The 15186-nt window shown below is 44.4% G+C and overlaps 1 long non-coding RNA gene across 1 annotated transcript in view; it reads left to right on the plus strand.

Moving 5' to 3' along the window:
- The window catches only part of LOC114817864, a 30615-nt gene extending 17344 nt beyond the window's left edge, over nucleotides 1-13271 (plus strand). Inside the window, exons 2-3 of the long non-coding RNA XR_003765733.2 lie at nucleotides 4590-4707; nucleotides 12944-13271. This is a non-coding gene — a long non-coding RNA (uncharacterized LOC114817864). The remainder of the gene's footprint in view (nucleotides 1-4589; nucleotides 4708-12943) is intronic.
- The last annotated feature ends 1915 nt before the right edge of the window (nucleotides 13272-15186 follow it).

Consider the following 15186-nt stretch of genomic DNA (forward strand, 5'->3'; position numbering starts at 1 on the left):
AAGCCCGGCTGAACTCCGAGCCCTCCAGGGAGGGAGCTCGGGAAATAGCTCTGCAATTCCAGGATCGGACTCCTTCTTCTGTCCCTCTTCCCCATGCCAGACACCACCCCCGAAATTCCCAACTCCTTCAATCAGTCAATAGTATTTACGGAGTGTTTACTGTTTACTGAGTGTTTACTGTGTGCAGAGCACTGTACTAAGCCCTTGAGAGAGTAGTATAGAGTTAGTAGGCACGATCTCTGCCCTCAAGGAGCTTACAGACTGGTCACTAAAATAAATTACAGGTAGGAAGAGGCAGGGAATTTACAGGGAGACAGTGTGGCCTAGTGGAAAGAGCACGAGCCTGGGAATCAGAGGACCTGCGTTCTGATCCGGACTCTGCCACACATCTGCTGTGTGACATTAGGCAAGTTGCTTAACTTTTCTGTGCCTCAGTTACCTAATCAGTAAAACGGGGATTCAGATTGTGAGCCCCATGTGGACCAGGGACTGCGTCCAACCCGATTATCTTGTATCTAACCCAGTGCTTAGAACAGTGCTCGCACATAGTAAGTACTGAACAACAAATACCACACTAGAGTATAAAGGTACATACATAGGTGCAGCAGTAGGGATGTGAAGACCCCAGAGCTTAGGGGACAAGAAAGTGCTGAGGTGGCTAATAAGATAAGGAAGTAAAAGCTCAACCAGGGAAGACTGTAAGTTTCTTGTGGGCAGGGATCATGTCTACTAACTCTGTTGTACTGTACATTCCCAAATGCGTGCTTTGTACTCAATAAATACTATTGATTGATGGATTGACTGGAAGACCTCCTGAAAGAGATGTGATTACAGACAAACCCTGTTGTAGGGGAGAGCAGGGGTCTGCTGGACCTAATAAAATTGGTAATTTGTTAAGCACTGTCTCTGTATCAGGGACAGTAGTAAGTGGTAGGATAGATAATCAGATCAGGCATGAACTTTATCCCACGGGGCTCAATCGTATTTATTGAATGCTTACTGTGTGCAGAGCACTGTACTAAGCACTTGGGAGAGTACAATGTGACAGTCGGTAGACACATTCCCTGCCCACAACGAGCCCACAGTCTAGAGGAGGGAGACACATAAATCTAAATATATAAATTACAGTTATTCATTCATTCAGTTGTATTTATTGAGCCTTTACTGTGTGCTTAAGTGCTGCGGGGCTGAGGGAGGAGTGAATAAAAGGTGAAAATTCAAGGGTAAGAGCAGTGCAGCAGGGAGTGGGAGACCAGGAAATGAGGGCTTAGTTGGGGAAGGCCTCTTGGAGAAGATGTGTTTTTAATAAGGCGTTGAAGTTGTGGGGAGTGATCTTCTTTCAGATATAAAGAGGGAGGGCATTCCAGGCCATCCCATACTTCACTCTGCTGCCTGAATCATTTTCTACAAAACTGCTCATTCCTTGTTGCCCCACTCCTCAGAATCCTCCAGTGGTTGCCCATCCATCTCGCATCAAATAGAAACTCATCACTGTAGGCTTTAAAGCCTTCCATCACCTTACCCCCTCCTACCTTATTTCCCTGCTTTCCTACTACAACACAGCCCACATACGTTGCTCGTCTAATGCCAACCTTCTCACTGTACCTCGATCGCATCTATCTATGCCACCGACCTCTCGCCCACGTCGTCCTCTGTCCTGGAGTGCTCTCCCTCTTTGTAGCCTACAGACAATCACTGTCCCTACCTTCAAAGCCATACTGAAGGCACACTTCCACCAAGAAGCTTTCCTCGATTAGGCCCTCATTTCCTCTTCTCCCACTCCCTTCTGTGTTGCCCTTGCCCTTGAATTTGTACCCTTTATTCACCCCTCCCTCAGCCCCATAGCACTTATGTACATATCCATAATTTATCCATATCCATAATTTTAAATAAATAATCATTAATGTCTACTCCCCCCCGCCACCCTGTAAGGTCACTGTGGGCAGGAAACTTGTCTACCAACTCTATTATATTATACTTTCCCAAGAGCTTAGTACGGTGCCCTGCACACAGTAAGCATTCAATAAATATAAATAGGGAAGCAGCATGGATCCTAACAAGAGCCCGGGCTTGGGATTCATAGGTCATGGGTTCAAATCCCAGCTCTGCCACTTGTCAGCTGTGTGACTGTAGGCAAGTCACTTAACTTCTCTGTGCCTCAGTTACCTCATCTGTAAAATGGGGATTAAGACTGTGAGCCTCATGAGGGACAACCTGATTACCCTGAATCTACCCCAGCACTTAGAACAGTGCTCTGCACATAGTAAGCACTTAACAAATACCAACATTATTATTATTATTATTATTATTGTTAAATATCTTTGGATTGATCTCAACTGCCTCCGAATGTGTACATTCTTTCTAAATACAACGCTCACCCTGGGAGGGTTCAGGTAACTAGATTTAGCAGTTGTGGACTAATGCCAGGAAATGCTCTCCTCTGCCGCTCCCTTTGAGCCTCATCAATTATTTAGCCTCATTTAAGCTTTAAAGTTGTTTGATCCTTTAGCCGGTTACTCATAATTCACCTTTGCTTTGAGGGGAGAGGGGGCAGGGGGTGACCAGCTGTGGATCTTAAGGAAGCTGTTTATAGAATCAAGGTTTTGGGGCAACCCATGGGGTCTTCCTGGGAGGAAGCTGTCTGTAACAGCAACCGGTAGGAATAGGAAGATGTAAGATTGGAAGGACGACCCTAGTGGAAAAAAGCCCAGGCCTGGGAGTTTGGGGACCTGGCTTCTAATCCAGACTCTTCCACTTGTCTGCTGTGAGATCTTGGGCAAATTATTTTACTCCTCTGTGCTTCAGTTTCCTCATCTGTAAAATGGGGATTCAGTCCTATTCCATCCTACGTAGTCTGTGAGCCCCCGTGTAGGATGGGGACTATGTCCATCCTGATGAGCTTGCGTTCATCCCAATCATTTACTGGTATTTATTGAGTGTTTACTGTGTGCTGAGCACTGTACTAAGCACTTGGGAGAGTACAATTCCAAAGGGTTGGTAGACCCATTCCCTGCCCTCAACAAGTTTACAGTCTAGAGGGCTCTCTGGTCAGTGCTTGGCACATAGTAAACAATAAATACCATAAGAAGAAAGAGAAGAGGACAACACATGACCTGAGAAGAAGGGAAGAAGGACAGGGAATTAATCATTAGGTGATACTTACTGAGCACTTGCAGTGTGCAAATCATTGTATTAAGCACATGCAAGAGTTGGTAGACACGATCCCTTGCCACAAGGAGCTCAAGCTGTAGAGGAAGATGAAGGCAGAGGGAGGAAAGGAGACAGAGGAAGGGAAAAGGAGGTTATATTACCAATAACCAAGGGAAAGCCTGGTAGCCCCAAGTTCTAGATCCTTTCACTGGAAACCAATTTTCTAACCTTGATTTTAAAATTATATTTAGCATTTCTATAATCCTCACAACATCCCTGTGAGGTAGAGAAAGGTGGGCATTATCCCCATTCAAGAGATGAAATAAACAAGACAGAAATATGGGAAGCAACATGGCCTAGTGGAAGAAGCACAGGCCTGGGAATCAGAAGTCCTGGGTTCCAATCCCAGCTCTGCCACTTGTCTGCTGAGGGACCTTGGGCAAATCGCTTAACTTTTCTGTGCCTCAAGTACCTTATTTGTAAAAAATGGGGATTAAGACTGTGAGCCCATGTGGGACATGACTGTGTCCAGCTCAATTAGATCATATCTACCCCAGTGCTTAGGTCAGTGCCTGACACATAGTAAGTGATTAACGAATGCCATTTTAAAAAGAGAGAGAGAGAGAGCAAGAAAAAGCAGCTAAGAGATTTGACCAAGTTCACCAAGCAAGCCAGTGGAAGATCTGTGACTAGAGCCCAGGTCTTCTGACTCCTCAGCATTGTGCTCTTTCCATTACACTGATTCTACACAACTTTTATTTTTTTTAATGGTATTAAGCATTTACTATGTGCCAGGCACTGTTCTAAATGCTGGGGTAGATACAAGGCAGTCAGGTTGGGTACAATCCCTGTCCCTCATGGGGCTCACAGTCTGAATTCCCATTTAAAAGATGAGGTAACTGAGGCACAGATAAGTGAAGTGCCTCGCTCCAGGTCCCACAACAGAGTGGCGGAGCCGGAATTAGAACCCAGGTCCTTCCTCTATCCACTGAGCCACACTGCTTCTTGGCTCTGTCTGTCTTTAAATACATCATGGGTTTAATCTCCATTTCTGCATCTGAGATTCTGAGATAAGTTTGGACTCTGAACACCAACCTGAAAGTCTGCTTGGGCGGTTTGGCAGAGGAGCCAGCCGGAAGCACTCCACAACTTCCAAGCTGTTCTAGCGCTTTTAGACAAAATGGCTGCCACCCCTTCTCCACTCTGGCCATTGCCCGGCTGCCCTGCCCTGCCCATCCCAGGGTGGGTTTCCTGTCCAGTGGGAGGCGTTGGCACACTGCAGCTCAGCTAGCTGAAAGGAGCTTTGAGGAAGTAGGAGACTCCAAGATGTCCTGTGTGCATGCTTTCTTCCCTCCCTTCCTCCTTCTCTCTCTCTCTCTCTCCACTCCAAACTAACCTGAGTGTGCCCTGGGCACTGACTTTGAACCAACCTGTTTCAGGCAGGAGTACCGGCCTTGGACTGGAGTGAAGCCTTCGAAACCCATAAAGACCAAACAGACCTCTGTCCTTGCGATAGATAACACTGTGCGGGAGACCAGCTACAGAGCAGATTTTAAGGTAAATTCTTTCATTCAGTCATATCTATCGAGCACTTACTCTTTGCAGAGCACTGTACTAAGCGCTTGGGAAAGTACAGTGCAGCAATATATAAGGGTTGGGTGTTTTCTGCAGCCAAGAAAAGCCATGGTGAAACCGTGGAAGATAGAGGATTGTCAGTAGCACAGGAAGCAGCGTGGCTCAGTGGAAAAGAGCCTGGGCTTCGGAGTCAGAGGTCATGAGTTCGACTCCCAGCTCTGCCACTTGTCAGCTGTGTGACTGTGGGCAAGTCACTTAACTTCTCTGTGCCTCAGTTACCTCATCTGTAAAATGGGGATTAACTATGAGCCTCACATGGGACAACCTGATTACCTTGCATCTACCCCAGTGCTTAGAACAGTGCTCTGCACATAGTAAGCACTTAACAAATACCAACATTATTATTATTATTATTATTATTATTAAAAAGCCGTGAATGTGGTCGGGTGCAGAGCCCTGACCAACGAGGAGGTAGATGTTCATTGTGCAGGAGCTAGGGCGTTGAGGATTTAGCTTTCTATCTTAGATTTGTTGGGGGTCGTCAGGGGTTCCAGAGTTATCAGAACTTCCAGATTCCTGAAAGTGCCCTGGTTTGGCGGTCGTTGCCATTTGATTTTATTGAATTGTAATATATATGTATTTTCTATATGCCAATCCCTTCTCAGTATGCAGGGTGCATTTTAAAGGGGGACAGAATCCCTTCCTGTCCCCTCTCCCTGCTGCCAATAACCTCAGCATGGCGCAGTGGAAAGAGCACGGGCTTGGGAGTCAGAGGTCATGGGTTTGAATCCCGGCTCCGCCGCTTGTCAGCTGTGTGACTGTGGGCAAGTCACTTAACTTCTCTGTGCCTCAGTTACCTCATCTGTAAAATGGGGATTAAGACTGTGAGCCTCATGTGGGACAACCTGATTACCCTGTATCTCCCCCAGCGCTTAGAACAGTGCTCTGCATATAGTAAGCACTTAACAAATACCAACATTATTATTATTAATATTTCCTGAATACATTGGATAATAAGGACATTTCCCAAGGCATTTTTTTTCCCTTGTCTTTACTGCGTGGAATCACTTGTACCACTTTAAATCTGGAAGTAGGAGGACCAGGGTTGGAATCTTGGCTCTGCCATGTTTCTCTTGTATGACCTTTGACAAGTCACTTAACTTCTCTTTGCCTCAGTTACTTCATCTGCAAAATAGGGATTGACTTCTACTCCCTTTTGTTTAGCCTGGGAGCCCCATGTGGGACAGATACTATGTCTAAACTGATTAGTGTGTATCTACCCTGGCGCTTTGAACAATGTGTGGCACAAAGTAAGCACTTAACAAGTACCATTATTATTATTATTTTCTTCATCATTATTCTTAATATTAATGATATTAATAATGATGCTGGTCATAAAGACTGAGCAGATTACAGTCTTAAGGGAGCATGAGCCTTGGGAAGGAGGGTGACCACCTGAGATGGGTATGGAGCATTCTGAGAGGCTGCAGGTAATTTCACATTTCAACCTGAAAATCAGCTTGGCTTTGTGGTGATGGTTGCGTTTTATCTTGAAGATAATAATAATAATAATACCCAAGTAGTATTTTACAGTCTTAATCCCCATTTTACAGGTGAGGTAACTGAAGCAGAAAAGTTAAAGGACTTGCCCAAGGTCATATAGCAAACAAATGGCAGAGCCAGGGTTAGAACTCAGGTCCTCTGATTCCCAGGCCTATGCTCTTTCCACTAGGCCATATTGCTTCCTACCTTTCTTCTTTCTTGTTTTTTCATCTCTTGAATGGGGATAATATCCACCTTTTCCTACCTCACAGGGCTAGTCTGAGGATTATAGAAGTGGCATTTATTAAGTGCTTACTGTGAGTGAAAACACTGTGCTCAATGCCAGGTACATACTAGATCATCAGATTGCAGGGAATGTGTGTACTGACTCTGTTATCTAATACTCCCAAGCCCTTATTACAGTGCTCTGCACACAGTAAGCACTCAATAAGTACCCTCAGTTGACTGGACATAGCCCCGACCCTCACAATCTAACAGGGAAAAGTAGGTATCTTCTTTCCATTTTACAGATGAGAAATAGAGGCTTAACAAGGTTGAATGACTTGCCCAAGATCACCCAACATACCGGTGCCCAAATTAGGACTAGAACTTGGGCCCAGTGCCTTCACAGAAACAAGCCTTTTTCTACTAGGTCACCCTGCTTTCTGACTGTACTGTTTCTGCGATTGCCCTCCTCACTGTCTGCAGATTTCATCTGTTTTTTCAGTGGTGGTGATAGTTTGCATAGCAACAGCCGCACTCTCACTGTATCCTTGTTTCCTAGCAGTGTATAGAGTGAGGCAGTTGATAGATTGGGGCTATATAATGGTAGATCATTAATCCTATTATGGGAAGTACATACCCTCCGGGATAATGTGCTAGACGTTGTTAATTAGCATAAGGATGGGTAGAAGTGTTAGCTCTCAGAGGCAAAGGTTAAAAAGAACAAACAAGCAATAGAGAGCTAAGCGTCCTCTGTTTCCCAAATTCCATCAGCCCCAGACAAATGGCAGGGGATGGAAGCGACCAGCAGAATGCAGAAGCCTCTTCAGCAGGGGGGGCAGATTGTTTTGTTGGATTGGAAGAGAGTCAGGTGGGCCCTGGAATGAATGAAGACAGAGCCAGATAAAAGCCCAGGGCAATCAGGTTTGGGGAGTGGTCATTTTGGCTGACCTCCCTACCCCCCCACCCCCCCGGCCCCCCCCACCCCATAATTTTTACAACCTTGTTCTTCGAAGCTGCCATTGGATTGCGTTGGTGAGATGATCTCTGAAATCTGGTTGTGGAGAGCACTAGAGCTAAAGAGCTTGATGAGGATTTCTTTGTCTAGTTCCAGGTCTGCTGACTCTGGTACCTCTCCAGCCCTCAGTTTTTCCATCTGGGAAAATGGACCTAATTCCTGTTCCATAGATACTTTTTTGAGGCATCACCTCAGCAAAATTGTTTTAAAAACCAGATAAATGGAATAAGATATATGTATTATATTATATCTAGATAGTCATATATAATAATAATAATAATAATAATGTTGGTATTTGTTAAGCGCTTACTATGTGCCGAGCACTGTTCTAAGCGCTGGGGTAGACACAAGGGAATCAGGTTGTCCCACGTGGGGCTCACAGTCTTAATCCCCATTTTACAGATGAGGGAACTGAGGCACAGAGAAGTTAAGTGACTTACCCACAGTCACACAGCCGACAAGTGGCAGAGCTGGGATTCGAACTCATGAGCCCTGACTCCAAAGCCCGTGCTCTTTCCACTGAGCCATGCTGCTTGGTATGTACCTATATAGCCAAATTATTCAGGGGTTAAACAAAGTAAATTTATAGTCATTCATTCAATTGTATTTATTGAGCGCTTACTGTGTGCAGAGCACAATACTAAGTGCTTGGAATGTACAATTCGGGAGTATATACATATAGATACTCATGTACATATGTAGATATATATGTATAAACATACACTCAGATTTTTCAAGGGTTAAACAGTAAATCTGTGCTTATAGATATAAATAAATACTTGTACGTATGCACGTATATAATAATAATAATAAGAGTATTTGTTAAGCACTTACTATGTGCCAAGCACTGTCCTAAGCATTGGGATAGATACAAGGTTATCAGGTTGTCCCACTTGGAGCTCACAATTTTGATCCCCATTTTACAGAAGAGGTAACTGAGGCACAGAGAAGTTAAGTGACTGGCCCAGAGTCGCACAACTGACAAGTGGCGGAGTCAGGATTAGAACCCATGACCTCTGACTCCTAAGCCTGGGCTCTTTCCACTAAACCACACTGCTTCTCTGTATGTTTATACATATACATATGTATATATATATATGTGTGTATATATATATATATATGGTCAAATTTTTCAGGGGCTAAACAGAGTAAATCTAAAGTGCAGTACCAATATGACAGGACCCCATTCTCCCAGGACTTAAATTTAGTGCTTAGTAAATTTGAGAGATGCCACCAAATCACCATCTTCAAGAAGCAAAGCAAAAGAGGTGACTGGGAGACCCCTGGGGCCTCTCGCTTCCAGGCAGAAACGTTCTGGACAGGCTTCTGAAGAACTGTCAGCCGGGCGCCATCTGTGTTAGAAGCGGATCGAGACCAAAACGCGGCCCAGCGGGTTTTGTCCTTGCAGCATAACCGATGCGGGAAAAGCCTGGGGGAGCAATATCAAGACCCCTTCTGTACCTCTCACCAAACATCAGCAGACTGGTGTCGGGCTAGGAGCAGATTGGCATTAGGCCTCCCAGAGGCTGGTTGCTACTTCTTGGTTAGATAAAGAGAAGAAAAAGAAAGGCCTTTTCTCGTGTATGGGACCATTCCGTTGGGGTGAGCTTTGCCCGAGCTACCGTGCTCACGTGAGGAGTCTTACTTTTAGCATTGGACCTCAGAATGGCCTGGGTTGCAGTGTGCTCAAGCAGTTTGTTGCAAACTGAAATTGGGAAAAACAGCAATATTCATTCAATAGTATTTATTGAGCGCTTACTATGTGCAGAGCACTGTACTAAGCACTTGGAATGAACAAATCGGCAACAGGTACCGTCCCTGCCGTTTGACGGGCTTATAGTATGTGTAGGTGCCTATATTAATAGAATTATTTTTCTCTTTGGGGTAATTTTTCTTGAGAATTTACCCTTTTTCTGTCTGTACCACTTCCCCTCCCGCCACTGCCTCCCGCATTCACCTCACCAAAATATAATAATTGGGATATGAGATTTGTTGTGGGCAGGGAATGTGTCTATTGTTTTGTTCTACTCTTCCAAGTATTTTTTGAGCCCTTACTCTGTTCAGAACCCTGCACTAAGTGCTTGGGAGAGTACGATATAATATAACAAATACATTCCCGCCTCCCAATGAGTGTACAATCTAGAAGACAGTGTTCTGCACAGAGTAAGTACTCAATAAATGATTGATTGAAGCACTTACTATGTAACAAGCACCATAGTAAGTGATGGGGTAGGTATGGGCAGCAATTGAAAGGAGAGTTGGGAATATCAGGATATCAGTCAGTGATATAGATTGAGTGCTTACTGGGTGCAGAGACCACTGTAGACTAAGTGCTTGGGAGAGTAAACAGACAGGTTCTTTATGGGTCCACCTCATTAACCCGGCAAGGATCTATCGCTACAGGCAATCCATGTGGGTGAGTAACAGCCCCTCATTGGCCTTGTCCTATGCCTGGGTAGGATTTCGCCATCACCTCCATCCAAACTGCTACCTCATTAATCTAAAGACTTGTCTATCTTATCCCGTCTCTGATTACTGCATCAGCCTCCTCCTTTGCTGCCCAGCACCCAGCCTCCTGACTCTCCCCACTCCAGTCCTTACATCACTCTGCTGCCTGTCCGTACTTCACTCTGCTGCCTGGATCATTTTTCTACAGAACCCTTCGGTCTGTGTTTCCCCACTCTGCAAGAACCTGCGGTGGTTGGTCATCCACCAATGCATCAAACAGAAACTCCTCTCCGTAGACTTTGGAGCACTCAATCACCTTGCCCCCTCCTACCTTACCTCTCCGATTTCCTACTACAACTCTCCCCACACACTTTGCTTCTCCGCTTTCAACCTACTCACCGTACCTCATCTCGTCTGTTTCGTCGCAGACCTCTCGCCCACGTCCTGCCCCCGGCCTGGAATTCCCTCTCTCCCTCATATCTGACAGACCTTCATTTTCCTCACCTTCAAAGCACATCTACCTCCTCCGAGAGGCCTTTCCCAACTAAGCCCTCATTTCCTCTTCTCCCACTCCCTTCTGCGTTGCCCATGCACTAGGATTTGCACTCTTTATTCGCCTCCCCCTCAGCCCCATATATCTATATTTTTATTTATAGTGATGTCTGTCTCCTCCTCTAGACTGTAAGCTTGTTGTGGGTAGGAAGGGTGTCTACTAATTCTGTTATATTGTACTCTCTCAAGTGCTTAGTACAGTGCTCTGCACGCACTAAGCACTCAATAAGTACGATCTGACTGATCTGTGTAAGAGAGTGGTTATAGTACCGGGCACTTTGAGAGGAGCACTGATGCCCTTAGGGGACTGCTTAAGAACTTGCTGCATAAATGGTGCAGAGCTGCAGTAATGCTTTAAATGATTCCCTAGTGGCTTAAAAAAATGAATGCCCTTTACAGATTGCTTAGCTCTCTCCTTGAAAGTCAGGCGCTGAATGAGATCGTTATCGGTAACTAATGATAATGATCATAATTTTGATCTGTGAATATCCAGTTAGCATGGTCGATTCAAACTTATAGTGACCTTTGGAGAGTCTAGCAATGAGCCAGGAAGTTGTGTTAATGCTACTAACAGCATTTCAGGGTAATATTTTGAGGGCAGAAAAAAAATGGTTAATGATAGTAAATTGTCTTTATTTCCTCTGCCTCTCCCCTCTCTCCCTCCCCCCACCCCCCGCAACACATACATACACTCATATACATACATACGTACATACATACATAAGCCCCTTGACCAGGGACCATGCCTAAGTCTCACCCATGTATTATTTTCGAGTGCTCAGTGTAGTGCTTTGCACAGAGCAGGCACTTAATAAGTATTACTGCTATTAACGTAAGGAAGCTTTCTTAGTTTTTTCCAGTTTTGTAAGCTTCTAGGTTTATTTCAGTCAACACTGACCTCTCTCAAGATGATTTTAATGAGAGTTCAATGACCACATCTTGGCACCAGTGCTGAAACTGGAGGGGAAATAGGTAGGTCCCCTGGGATCAGAAAACTGAACCAAAGTGACCTCTAAACTTTATCCTAACCATCAATGCTAGTTCCCTGCTCACCAGACAAGAGCCTAGTAATGATGTTCGCAACTCCATCTTTGAATATGAAAGGCAAAGCCAATCAGTCAGTCACAAGTGGTGGGCACAACAAGCCCCTTTTCATCTGATACCCATGTGCATTATACACTGACTGCATTTTTAGGGCTCAATCTGCTTTTGTCTGAAAACGACAGATTCCAAAATTGGGGTCCGGTCCTACCATACCCAAATATTGAAAAAAAAAAAAAAAGTTCCGGCTTAGCCACGACAACTCCTAAAGGGAAAATAGAAGTAGCGTCTTTAAGGTGGTTGATAGGCCATGGTTTCAGAGTGGTATTGGCTTAGACTGCAGCAGCAGTTCAGCTCAGCAGGAAATGAAATCAAAGTAAAAAAAAAAAGTTCATTTTACCAGGCACAGAATCTCCTTCTTCCCCAGCCCCCTGCCTGTAGTGGACAGGCAGCAGGAGGAAGGGAGGCTAAGGGAGGCTGAATGAGGTTCCCCACCCCTCTCTGGGCTTGACTTTGGGCCCACCTGCCCCATCCCAAGTAACTCAAGTCTCAAGATTAATTATTGACTCTAAACTGGAAGCTCCTTGTGGGCAGGGAACGTGTCTACCAACTTTTACATTATACTCCCCCAAGCGCTTAGCACAGTGCTTTGCACACAGTAAGTGCTCAATAAATACAATTGATTGAAAGTCCCTCGGGACCTTCAGGGTGACAGACACCCTTGCCACGCACATGTCTAACAGGTAAGTCCTTTGAAGTCAGTAGACATTTCACGCTCTTTTGACTGGTCCAGCGAACAGGGCAGGAAATAGAGACAACTTTTATAAATATTTCTCGTTGCTCCTTTAACACACAGTTCTGGTATACAAGCTCTGCTGGTTCGTGGGCTGCATAGGAGATGTTAAAAAAAAAACAAACCCGAATGAGCTATTTTTTATGGTATTCGTCAGGCACTTACTGTGCGTCAAGCACCGTTCTGAACGCTGCGGTAGATACAAGTTAGTAAGGTTGGGCAGAGTCCCTGACCCATATGGGACGTGCAGTCTAAGTAGGAGGGGGAAGAGGTATCGAACTCCATTTTACAGTTGAAGAAACTGAAGCACAGAGAAGTTAAGTGACTCGCCCAAGGTTACACAGCAGGCAAGCGGCAGAGCCGACATTAGAACCCAGGTCCTCCAGCTCCCAGGCCCAAGCTTTTTCCATTAATTCATATTGTTTCTCCATCCGTTGGAAAGAGGGTACCTTATTAAGAAGTCTCACTTAGCTGGCCATTTCTGGGGCTTAAGGGGGTTAAAGACAAGCCACGGTCCCGATGACAGCAGAGCCGCAGTAGCCGTAGGGGTGTCTGTTAGTCCCAAGCCAGATCTGGTTGACATTTCACCTTTTGTTTTGCAGGTGCCAGAAGGAAAGACCAAGTTTTCCCCCAATCCTTCCGCTGTCTTTCAGGCTCCAGCTCGAATTCTCAATGTTTGAACACCACTTTTGGGCCCAGCCGGGCTCCTGAACGAGATTTTTGGAGGAAGTGAGGAGCATCTGTACAAATTGATTGCTATGCAACTTCATGAGAGGTGTTCAATTAACGTACTGCACGTGCAGCTCTGTTAATGACACGTCGTCTCTGGTTGATACCCAGCAGTAGTTGTCTGGGCCTTATTTATTATTATTATTATCATGGCATTCGTTAAGCACTTACTAGGTGTCGAACACTATTCTAAGCACTGGGATAGATACGAGTTAATCAGGTTGGACACAGTCCCTAGCTCACCTGGGGTTCACAGTCTAAGGAGGGAAAACAGGCTAATTGAATCCCTATTTATCTGAGGCCCAGAGAGGTTAAGTGACTTGCACAAGGTCACACAGCAGACGATTGGGGGATCTGGGATTAGAACCCAGGTCCTCTACCAGGTCCATGCTCATTCCAAAAGGCCACGCTGCTTCTCTAGCAAAAAACGACACCCACACTCGTACCCGCAGGCACTGGGGAAAATGACCCAGTTTTCATCCAAACAGGCTCATTACCATCTGCCAACTGGCATAATGTTTAAGGCTAACAGTGGCTGAGCAGAGCAAGTTGTGGGCAGGGGCCCCAGGACACCTGCAGGAAACACAAGCTGCAAGTGGAAATGGTCGGTTTCAAAATTTGAAACCCGGAAAGTCCCCTCGGAAGTAGGCCTTAAGGAAGTCTTATCGTTTTTGCTCCAGGTCGTTGCATATTTTACTCCCACTATTGAAACCATGGCAAGTGCAACACTAGATTTTTCTAAACATAGATCCCGAGGGATTGCTGATTTTTTTTTTTAATTTGGGAAATATGCAGAATTTGCTTTTTAATCGTTGCTATTTTGAATCAAATTGGTGTTTGCCAGCATGGCACTGCTGTACCAGGACTCTTTAAAGAAGCAGTACTGTGAACTTTTTTAATTCCCTGTTTTCCTAAGATGCCAACACAAGGATTTTAAACAACAGAGATAACCGCTGATCTTTTTCAAAGAGGACACACCTTGGCTCTTCTTATGAACGACTTTGCTTATACAACTTGTAAAAACAAATTATATTGTCTTGAGAATTCTGCATTATTGCCTGTTGTCTTGGTTATGCTAATATTGTTAAATAGAAAATCTATTTTACAAAAAAAGAGTGGAATGTAATTCTGGAAATTTCATATTTAAAACCAACCATTTAAAATATCATTACAGGGAAGTTGATTATTTTTTAGACTACTAGGTTTTGTAGGCTTCTATTGTGCTTTCAATTGTTTTAATAAAGCATTTCTTAGTTTTATCATTTTTTGTGCGATAGGGGCAGGATGGAGTATTTTTTAAAGGTTTGTGTAAAACGGTTAATATGGAATCGACCTGATTATTTTCATTTTCAAAGTGTCTGACAATGGGAAGCGCATATGAAGTGAGGATTGGGGATCTCATCCACTCAGAAGGAGGGAACAGGTGGCTCCTTGGGACACAAACTGACATTCGCTGTGGAAGAAAAATGACTCGGTTGAGAGAGGCACCTGGGAATTTCCCCTGAATCTTTCTTCGAAGCAAACTAGTGGTTGGATTAATTGAGTCTGTCATCCAAGTTAGTTAGCCCATCACCCCTGTTGGCCACAAAATCTCATCCCCAAATGGGGACTGAGATCACTTATTCGGAGGGAGTACTTAAGTGTGAGTAAAGCATTGCACTATGATCACTTCTAGAAAATGCGGATGAATTTACCTCTCATCCACCTGGGGCTCCAGGCTTCCCGTAGATTCCTCTTCATCGTCTCTAAATATTCGTTTTTGGTTTTTGTCTTTTCCTAGAATTCATTTTTAAGCTCCCCTTTCCAAGGCAAGTATTTGGGGGAAAATATCATTTACTGGGTGAAGATGATCTAGGTGTTCTGTATGGCACCGTTTTTGCATGTTTAGATGTTTCTACATGAAAACAAAAAGACTCTCTGCCTGGTAGTTTATACCGTTTTTAATTATTTATTGGTTCATTTTTAACTCAGATTTTATTAAATGACCAAATGGTACTGCATATTCAATTGTTAATTTGTTATATTTCTAAGTGAGATGTCAACCCAAAGGCAACACACATAAGCTTGTACTTTATCATGTGTACTGAAAGGTAATTTAACAAATTAAATGTATTTT

The sequence above is a fragment of the Ornithorhynchus anatinus genome, chromosome 1, assembly GCF_004115215.2.
Source record: "Ornithorhynchus anatinus isolate Pmale09 chromosome 1, mOrnAna1.pri.v4, whole genome shotgun sequence".
Lineage (NCBI taxonomy): Eukaryota > Metazoa > Chordata > Mammalia > Monotremata > Ornithorhynchidae > Ornithorhynchus > Ornithorhynchus anatinus.